A 10545-nucleotide genomic window follows, 5' to 3' on the forward strand; every position below is an offset into this window, starting at 1 on the left:
ACTGACACTGGCCCAGCTTGGCCGAAGAGAAGTTGTGGGATTTCATGTGCAACGCCGCTTCTCACAGGTCAGGGATAATTATACATTCCCAATGCCCACTCCCACCCCTGCTTATCCACCGAGCTTTCCCTGGCAATAACCCTGCAATATTAGAGTGACCATACATCCCAGTTTCCTGGTGTGCTCCTGTTGTCTGGGTATACTCAGTAATAGCATCCCTCTTACTCTAGGAAGAGAAAGTATATGGCCATCCTCCTCAGAATATAACATTTCCTACACCCTGTAACTCTGCTGGCACACTCTGTTCCTTATCCACATCTCAGCTACTGAATTATCTCACAGTCTTCCTGGGGGTAGTAGGTGCCTCCCCGGGGGAGCGAGAGTGTTACATATGGACTTGACGGTCCCTGGGATCTTTGTTCAGGGCTACGCCCACCGTTCTTGGCCCCGCATTTAGTGTAGTGTTGTCTCTACTTTTATTATCATCGCTTCATCCTATAGACTTCTTTTACTACAGGTAAACTTGCCTTTGGAGTCCAATATTCTTGCCTAAACACACCCCCTCCCCCGCACCACTCTTACTTTTACCTGGTACATATTGTTGATCCTGGATACCGGATTTGCCAACTAGAAAAGTTCAGTTCTCCAATGAACTAATAGCTACTGGCTGGGGATTCTGACTTTGATGGAAAATGAAATTTAAACATTTCTAATAACCTATCCAACTCTAAAATTTTGCGGCTGAAATGATACAGGTAATAAGATACAATTTTAAACTGAATTGTATCCCCCAAAAGCCATGTGTTAAAGCCCTAACTCCCAATGCGACTGAATTTGGGAATAGGGCTTTTTAGGGGGTGATTAAGGTTGAATGAGGTCATAAGGGTGGGATCCTAATCCAATATGATTGGGGCCCTGAAAACAAGAGGAGGAGACACCAAGGATGTTGCCATTCAGAGGAAAGACCAGCTTAGAGCACAAGGAGAAGAGGGCGTGTGCACACTGAGGAGAGGGCCCTCAGGAGAGAAACCAGCACTGCTGACACCCTGATCCTGGGTTCCGCCTCCAACATGGGTCTTAGACACGGGGGGGGGGGGGAGGTAGCTAACAAATGTCTTTGGCCTTTTTTAGTTTCCACGCTGAATGACTTTCATGTTCTTTAAAGTGTCCTCTGTATGCAAAACTGTGTTGTATGTAAGATTTATGTCTTGCATTCTGTAGCTGTTCAGCCTCAATATGTTAACCTTCTGGGATTCCCTTTCAATTTCTTATCCAAACGAGACAACTCAAACCCTGCAAATCCAGCTCTGGGGGGCTGTTTGGAGTCCTGCCCAGACCCCTTCCAGGGCTGAAGCCCTCATTACCCAGTTGCTGGCAGTGGCGGCAGCTGCAGGGTCTTAGCTGACTTGTCCCTCGGGCTCCCTCCTCACCCAGGCTCACCCCCTCTCTCCAGTGGAAGTCTCTCCTCCTCTCTGCCCTCTGCTCACTGGGCCTCCTCGCTTCTTCTCCTATGTGCTAGTATGTGAATGGATAGTGAAAAACTAGGAAAAGTCCTGGGAAAGAGGACTAGGGAAACTGAGACAAGAAAATCAAACAAGGCCAAACAATTTAAACAACTTAGTCAGCTAGTGAATTGCAAGACCTTATATCCCCTAACCAAGGACAGTTGAGAGCAAATGGTTTACACCTCTCCTCCCCAACCAGAGAATATGTAGCTTCAATCACCCTGGTCAGGAAGCTAAAGGACAGAGACCCAATTAATGCCATTTGTGCCAGCCAAACCCAAGGACAGATGATGTCAGGGGAACAAATAACAAAAACCCCATTAAAACCAAACAGACCTAAGATAAAAGAATAAAGCAAACAAATGAACAAAAAAAAATCCAAAACTCCCCAATTCACTCATTCTAATATATCACCCTATTAAAAACACACCTACAAAGCTAATGAATATTCTGCTAAAACCCTCCTTAAGATTCTCACCCACAGAAGAGAGATAGACAAACACCGGGAGCTGACTTGCAGGGGTGCCCTACCTGAGGCCCAAGATGGCTTGAATCCAGCCCAACACAAATCATAAATTTACTTAAAACATTATGAAATTTGTGTGTGTGTGTGTGATTACATGTTGCAGTGTATTTAATGTCTGACCCAAGACAACTCTTCTTCTTCCAATGTGTCCCGGAGACACCAGAAGTTTGGACACCCCTGTGACATGCCCAAGCACCTTCTTGGACATGAACTTTTTATAAAACTTCCCCTGAAACTCTCAGGGTCCCCATGAGTCTTACAACCAGGTGAGGAGCAAGCCACAGCAGGTCATCCTGGACTTACCTCTGACCCTGTCTCCAAGGCCCCCTTTTCTCTGACTTCCCAGTGAGCTAATGCAGCCCCACATTGGCTCACTTCCTTCCTACAATGTTTCTAGGGAGCCAAAGCAGCACCGTGCAGGCTGTCTCCTGCTGCTTTTTCTACTCTGAGCCCTTCCTTTGTTTCACTGCCCCCAGCTTTAATAAACATACCCTCAAATCACCTGGACTGGGGTTGTGAAAACTCTTCTGCACCAAGTCAAGAACCCAGACTCTACAGGCTGGTCTGAGGCAGACCCGCTCTGGGCCAGTCCCTGTCCAGTGATGAGATCACAAAGAGCCACGAGGAAGAAAATTTAGTCTTCTTTACACAGTGGAAATCTTATATTGCCTCACAGAATCCTGAATCCCAAGTGTAAATGCCATAAAAGCAGAGGCATTATAGTTTTCATACTCCTTAACTATAAAAACATTATTTTCAGTAATGACTAAAAATAATTTTATTTTTATTTTGAATCTTACCTTGTTTGTTTGACTCCTTTAGTTCTAAAACAACTAACAAAAAGAATTTCCCACTTAAAGATAGAATGCAACTCTGTAAATATATCATGTATGAACTAATATTCACACTTACCAAACAAAACAAGTAAGTCCAGCCCACACTCAGGAGAGAGGGATGGGATCCACCTGTTGAAGGAGGAGCATCAAAGAACTTATAGATGTATTTTTACCACACAGCAATTATTTAGAACAGTCAACAGAAGTTTACTGCCACCAATCTAATGCCAACAAATATCCCCAATTCAGGGTGCAGAAAAAGGAGAGACTTTATTTGGAGAAACAGCTTGCAAACCAGGGAAACACCAGCTTCAGAGGAAACCAAGTAAAGGGGAGGCCTGCTTATATACAGAAAACTGCCCATCCTGGTCCCTGATTGATCCATTTTTATGCAAATGAGGAATCCAAATTTGCACAGTCTGATTGGTCCAAATATAACTGTTCTGATTGGTCAGAATTTTGTGTTCTAATTAGTCATTATGGGTTCCTTCTGAATGGTCAGTAAGATGCAAATGAGGATAACGGTATCTGTGCAGTTTCAATTGGACAATGCAGGTCTCAACTCATGGGTTAAAACACAATACCAGGAGCTTCTTTATAAGAAGCATAGTGTGGAAGGCTTGGCAGATCAGTAAGTAGCTTTTCCTTGAAATGCAGTGTGCACAAGGGGCCTATATCAGCAATGGCTGCTAGTTTTGGCTAGAAACTTGGGCCCAATTAACCAAGGGAGCTTCTTGGCAGATATATTCCTTCTCAAGGTCTATAGAACCAACACAGAGATTCCTGAGGGGAGAAGAATTTTATTGTTCATGGTGTTTAGAAATGTTGGTTCTAAACAAATTGATGGTAAAAAAAACAATGATCTTTAAGAGATTTTCATTATGTCTTTTCATGCTTCACAGACAATATGCCCATGTTATCCTCAGGTGAGGCGTACCACAAGATAGAAGAAAAACACATAGTGGGGAGATGTAGAGAGTTAGGAATTCAGCGTTGTCCTTCAGAAAGGTATGTTGAAGTCGTAGCATGGCGTGTGAAGACACGGCCCCTACCCTTAGAGAACACACAGCCTGGTCCAGGGCAGAATGGTCAGGAACACAGGTGATTATGACACAAAACGGTAATTGCTCTAATAAACAGAGACATGTTGGGAGAAGGGAAAGTTTATCATTGTCACTGATCCCTAAGTGTGTCTTGGAGGGTGAATTGGAGGTCCGGACAAGGCTGGAAAGGGAAGAGGAGGGACATTTCATTAAGAGGAGGGGACTTTGATCAGAACATTAAGTTTCTGAACCAGGATTCAGCATGTCTGCACATAAAATTCCAGGTAGGAAGTTGCAAAAGTTGCAGGTGTGCAAGCAGGTAGAGGTCAATGCTGCATGTCTTGCTTAGGAATTTGAAACTTATCTCAATGGCAACATGTGAACATGCATCCACTAAAGCAAAAAAAAAGCAGCCACTTTTATATTTGAGAGGCTTTTTTTCTGTGTGTTTGTTTGTTTGTTTGTTTGTTTTTACAGCAATGCAAAGAATCCATGGGCATAGGGCATGACTGAAATGTAAGAAGATCCAATGTGAATGTGTTATAGTAATTGAGTCAAGGCTGGGACTGGGATGGTTGTGGACAGAGACCATGCGAGGGAGAGGACAAAGGCAGCCTTGAGCTGAATGGATGGAGTGAGGCAGTTCTGGGAGCTCAGAGGCCAGCCTCTCTCATTCACTAGGGCCCCAGATGGTGTCTGCCACACAGCGGCACTCAGTGCATCTTGATCTGTCTTCAGTGGCACTGGTTCTCTCCTTGGCCGTGTCCAGTCTGCTGTGGGGCCCGTTACAAGCATTCTTCATTTCTGTTATAGTATTTCTGATGTCTAGCATTTTCTTTTGACACCTTCTTAGCATTTTCATCTCACCACTTACATTACCCATCTATTCTTGCAAGTGATCTGCTTTTCCAAAAGAGCTCTTAAAATAGCAACGATAGCAATTTTAAATTGCCTGCCCAATAATCCCAAAATCTCTGCCATATCTGCATCTGGTCCTGATGTCCTTCTGATTGTGTTTTTGCCAGCTCTTTAGCAGGCTTTGCAGGGGTTTTTTTGTTGTTGAGAGCCATACATGACATACCAGGTAATAGGAGCTGAGGACAATAGGCATTTAGTGGAACATTTATCCTCACCCACCTGGTGAGGATTTTAGGCTGTATTTATCTTTGTTATAGCTGAAGCTACCAAAGTCTGCAAAGCCCGTGCCTCACAGCTCTGTAGGCAGTGGTCAGGTGTAGAGGACTGGAAGCATTCTTATACAAACTTAAATTAAGTATTAGTCTTTTAGCCCTGGCTGGTGTGGCTTAGTAGACTGAGCACCCACCTGTGGACCAAAGGGTCTTTGGATTGATTCCCAATCAGGGTACATGTCTGGGTTGTGAGCCAGGTCCCCAGTAGGGGGCATGCAAGAGGCAACCACAGATTGATGTTTCTCTCCCTCTCTTCTTTCTTCCCCTCTGACTAAAAATCAATAAATACAATCTTAAAAAATATATCAGTCTTTTGGTGCACCTGTGCCTGTGAGCTGTGACCTCCACAAGTATTTATTAGCTTTTATTCCCTCCCTCAGTGAGACAGGAAGGCTGGGCAGAGCTGGAGCCAGGTGGGATAAGTCGTTTTCCTCAGAGAGGAGACCTTTGTTATGAGAATGCTCTACGAGGATTTGAAAATAGTAAACATGTCCCTCGCTCTGCCTGAGCCAAAGGAGGATCCTTCTTGGCTCTTCCTCTTAGGAACCTTGTGAGGTTCCTGCAAACAAAACCAAAAACTGGAGAGCTCTCCCAAGGCGGCAGAACCCAGGAGTTTCTCACGGTCTTGCCAGCCCACACCTGGCCTGCAGCAATTGATCCAAAGTGCCATCTCACTGTTCCTGCTAGCACGTGGCTCAGTTCCTTCTTTGCAGGTCAGGAGATCCTGGATTTGCCTGTGTCCAGATCAGCGGGTATGGCTGCGCCCTGTGCCTGTAAGTCTCTGATGGGTGCGAGGTAAGGCGCTAATTTTCAGCGTGGTCAGCTTATTTTGCTCTGAGGATGGGAGTTATGACTTCCAAGCTCTTTACTCATTGGAGCTGAAACAGGAAGTCCCGCAGTACATTCTGTTGACTCAGTTATTCACAAGAAACCAGAGTAAGTGAACACTTGTGGGGGGAGTGCGCCAGAGGAGGAGGCAAGGATGCGGCCAGTCTGGCTGGGCAAGAAGTAGAACACTACTAGAGAGGGAAGACAGTGGGAAGGAAAAAAAATTTAATCTCATTAATAGAGAGTTCTGCTTAATAATGTTCTAGTACTTGTGAATTGTGTTCAGATCGCCTGCAGGTTTTGTACATATTACAAACCTATGTATTATGAGAGAGACGGGGATAAATATACAGTAAACCACAGCCTAGTTGGTCAAGGTCCGTGTGGATGCTGACAACACAGATACCCAGGGGCACGGGTCCCCTTCAGTGTCAGACACGAGGTGGCACGACCACATTGTGTTTGTGACCCTGGGAGCACAGTGGCCTGCAGGATGCAGTAGTAAAAGCTGAGTAATGGTGATAGAGTGTAGGAGTGGACGGATAGGAGGGTACATTTTACTCTCCTGGGACATAGGCATGGATCAGACGGAACTCCTCCTTAAAAACCCTTTCAGCTTCTCAACTGCCTTCTTAAACTCCCCCTTAGGAAAATGCAGAAGTAAAGCTGGGCCATGGCAGGGCCTGGATTCCAAGGAAGGTCCTTCCACATGTCCATGACCACAGGACTATTACATGACAAACACATTCTGAGAAGAAAAACACACCCATTCCGTCTGGTTTCAGTTTTCTTGTGGTTAAAGTACAGGGATTGGACCAGAGGATTTCTATGGTCTGTGAGTCTCCACTGTTTTATGAGTCTGGTTTTAAGTAGGTTGGTTCCAGCAGCCCCAGATTTCACCCAGGTCCTTCTTTCATTTCAGAAAAGCTATTTCTTCATTCTTACGAAACATTTCTAGATAAAGGGCTCTTGACTGCCTGCCAGTAGTTGGCTTCCCCCCTGTTTACCTTGAGCTACCTGTGACATTCAAGCAAGCTGATTTGTCATGTGGTTCTTGGTTCGAATTTAAAGCTTATGGAACCACTGGGAAAAAAAAATCAACCCTTGAGAGTTCTGAGGGGTTTTCCCCCAATACTTTGTAAAAATATGAATGATTTTGGGTATAATTGTTCTATCACTTTCTCATTTCTTTCTAAATACTTTTTTTGTGATTATAAATAAATGCATGTTTACTTTTAAAAATGTGGAGAATACAGAAAATGCCACTATGGTATTTAATACATGAATAAAAATTGTTAGTAATGCCACCACTCAGACAGAATTGCTATTAATAGTTGCATGTTACTTTGTGGCCTTTTTCTACGCATTAATATGTATACTTATATTTAACATAGTTGGGATATACTATATACTTTGTATTTCCGGTTTTTCCACTTATGTTACAGCATGAAAACTTTCTCATGTAATTAAATATTTTGCAAAAATAAAGCACAGCTGCCTTTCTAGACATCCTCTGTTGCTTTATACCTACAATTACATAGTTACATAGTGTTACATATTTAGTGTTATATATTCAAATTACAAACAACCTTATGCAAATCCAAGTAGCTAAATTTCCATATCTATTTATTATTATTTATCAGTGTGACTTGCTGAGTAGATGAATTATCCTCAAACTGTTAATGGCTTTATGCATATTAAATTATGATTCTGAACATTTTTTTTACCAATTGTTTTTTACTATCAGTCTATGGCAGTTTGTTCATTTCACCTAGGCTAGCCAAATGAATTTTGTCTTAAAAACAAAATTTTGGTTCATTTTGAATGTGGGAAATGATACTTTACTAGTAACCTAATGTGAGTTCATTTGATTATTAGTGGGATTGGGCATTTTCCCCTCATTTTCTGATACAGAATAAAATTTCAGATAGAAGTAGAATTAGTGGGAGGGTTACACATTTTAGACTGGCATTATGAATTAAAACTTTTCCTTTCTCAGTCAGCTCCAAGTCCAAGGTCTAGGAGGTGACGGCCAGGATCACAGTGGCAGTTGTGCCAGCACCCACCTCCCTGGAACCTGCCGAGTTTGAGTTCAGAGCTGGCGAAGGTCACCATGAGCAACACCCAAGTGACTGGGAGATGTCCTAAGACTTAGCTTTGAAATCAGACCTGCTGACCATCCTAGAAAAGCACAATTTTCCCAGAGAAACCTCAGACGGATGTGTGAGAAAAGAGAAAGAACGCCCGTGTAGACCCTGTATCTCGAGGCCCACTCACTGAGGAGCACAGCGCACACTCTGTGCCACTTCACACACAGCCAACCTGAGCTTAGCACCACAGGGAGAGGCGTGCCCTCAGCAACACACCACCACATACACAACAGAGAAGCAAAGAGACCCTTGGGTGTGGCTGGTGAGAGGTCACATCCACTCACAGCAGTAAAGCTTCCAGAGGAATACATTAAGCATGATCCTGAACACAAATTTATTCAGATTTCCTGCACTGTTTTTAGTGCCCACAGCTCAGAGCTGACTGTGTGATAGTGACTTTGGTTTACTTAAAAATGCTTTTAACTTATCCTCAGATGGACACTTGTCCCTCTAACTGGAAAAGAATAGCTGTGGAAGCCATTCTTTTGCTTCCAAGGTTTGGGACAGTCAGGCGGTGTGGAAGGTGGACTACCGGCAGATCTTCAGGAAAGAGATGGAAAGGCGTTTTGGGGGCCGACTGTAACCAAACGCAGGTCTGGCTGCCTGATGCCATGAAAGCCAATACTCAAGAGGCAGGTGATGATGTAAAGAAATGCGGTTTATTTGCAGATGCCGGCCATCTGGAAGATGGGGGACTCACGTCTCAAAGGCCTTCTCCACCTCTTAGCAGAGGCAGAGTTTTTTATAAGGAGGGAGAGAGGAACAGAACAAAGATCGCGGGTGGGGGCAGTTTGCAAAGTTCTCTAAGTAGAAATGAGCACAGTCCATTCCGATAAGGCAAGTGATGGTCCTGTGTGCCTCACCCTGGTTGTCATTCTGGCTCCAGGTCACCCCAGCTTCACAACATGCCAGCTTCACATCACCCTGGCTCCATAAACAAAGATCAGCAAATCTCCTGGAACTGGGATGCTTAAGGAACTGGGTCTGTATCTTTTGAAGTCAGTGTCCTAGGATTCTTATACAAACATGCTGTTCATCTACAAGCTACATATTAGTTAAAGTCAGCACTTGCAGAAACAACATCAAGAGAATGGTGGGGTAGGTTACAATTTCTCACTGTTACAACTTTTGCAGCTTAGTATTAATATTTCTGCCAGTGTTTATGTCAAAGAGTACTTCAACCTTTGAAACTCGGTTGGACTACAACCTGAGTTTTCTATTTGCTCCTCCTAGCAGAGAAAAAGCACAGAATTTAGTGGCCATTTCTAGACTATGTGAAGACATACAAAGACCTGTGCAGAGCTGCTGTGAGAGGTCTCTCAGCGTTGGTAGTTTAATTGGTATTCATTGTTCTACTGCCATCCTGTCTTGAGGGACAAATGAGGGCGTATAACATCATGAGCCCCTCATCTGCAAGAACTGGAGGAATATCACCCCTCCTGCAAAGTTAGCAAAGCCAGCCAAGTTAGTACTTTCATCTCAAAGACAGACATTGAATTCAGCAGACTCACAGATGGCAAGGACTATGTTGATAGGAAAGAATGGGACCTTGTCCATGCAACCCACTCCTGGTCCTTTTTAACATAAGAATTACAAACACGGCCCCACAACAAAACTCCCAACTCACACACAGATATAGGCTGATAGCTGTCAACAATATGAGGGTTTTTTATTGAAGTTTAAAGTTTTAGCACTATATGACTTTAATGTCTTTTCTGTTTTTCTGAGCCCCCTTCCCAACACCACTGCATATTCCTTTAGATGCACTGCAGTGCCACCATCAAAACGAGGGGCCGATTTTTATTTTTCTGAGAAAACTCCATACTGTTTTCCATAATGGTTGTACCAGTCTGCAATCCCACCAACGGTGAACTAAGGTCCCCTTTTCCCCACAAGACATCAATTTCAAAGAACCTATACACCCCAATGTTCATAGCAGCACAATTTACAATAGCCAAGTGCTGGAAGCAACCTAGGTGTCTGTCAGTAAATGAATGGATCAAAAAATTGTGGTACATTTACACAATGGAATTCTATGCAGCAGAGAGAAAGAAGGAGCTACTACCCTTTGCAACAACATGGATGGAACTGGAAAGCATTATGCTGAGTGAAATAGGCCAGGCATTAAAAGACAAATACCATATGATCTCACCTTTAACAGGAAGCTAAACAACAAAACAAACAAGCAAGCAGAATAAAAACCAAGACACTGACATAGAGAACAAGCGGACAGTGACCAGAGGGGAGAGGGGAGGGAATTTAAGGGGAAAAATGGGAGGGATTTAGAGGAACAAGTATAAAGGACACACGGACAATAACTAAGGGGGGTGGAAATGGGAGGGAGGTGGGGTGCATGGGGGAGGGGTGGGCTGGGATGGGAGAAATAAACAGAAAAGTGTACTTGAAAAATAACTAAATAAAAAAAAAACAAAAAACAGGGGCCCTGCACAACTCAGAAAGTCACGTA

At 43.7% G+C, this 10545-nt stretch overlaps 1 pseudogene; it reads left to right on the top strand.

Moving 5' to 3' along the window:
• The first annotated feature begins 4172 nt into the window (after window positions 1-4172).
• LOC119064944 (cyclin-Y-like protein 1) lies at window positions 4173-8661 on the top strand (annotated as a pseudogene).
• The last annotated feature ends 1884 nt before the right edge of the window (window positions 8662-10545 follow it).

Source organism: Artibeus jamaicensis, unplaced genomic scaffold, assembly GCF_021234435.1.
Source record: "Artibeus jamaicensis isolate MK-2021 breed Jamaican fruit bat unplaced genomic scaffold, CSHL_Jam_final contig_793, whole genome shotgun sequence".
NCBI lineage: Eukaryota > Metazoa > Chordata > Mammalia > Chiroptera > Phyllostomidae > Artibeus > Artibeus jamaicensis.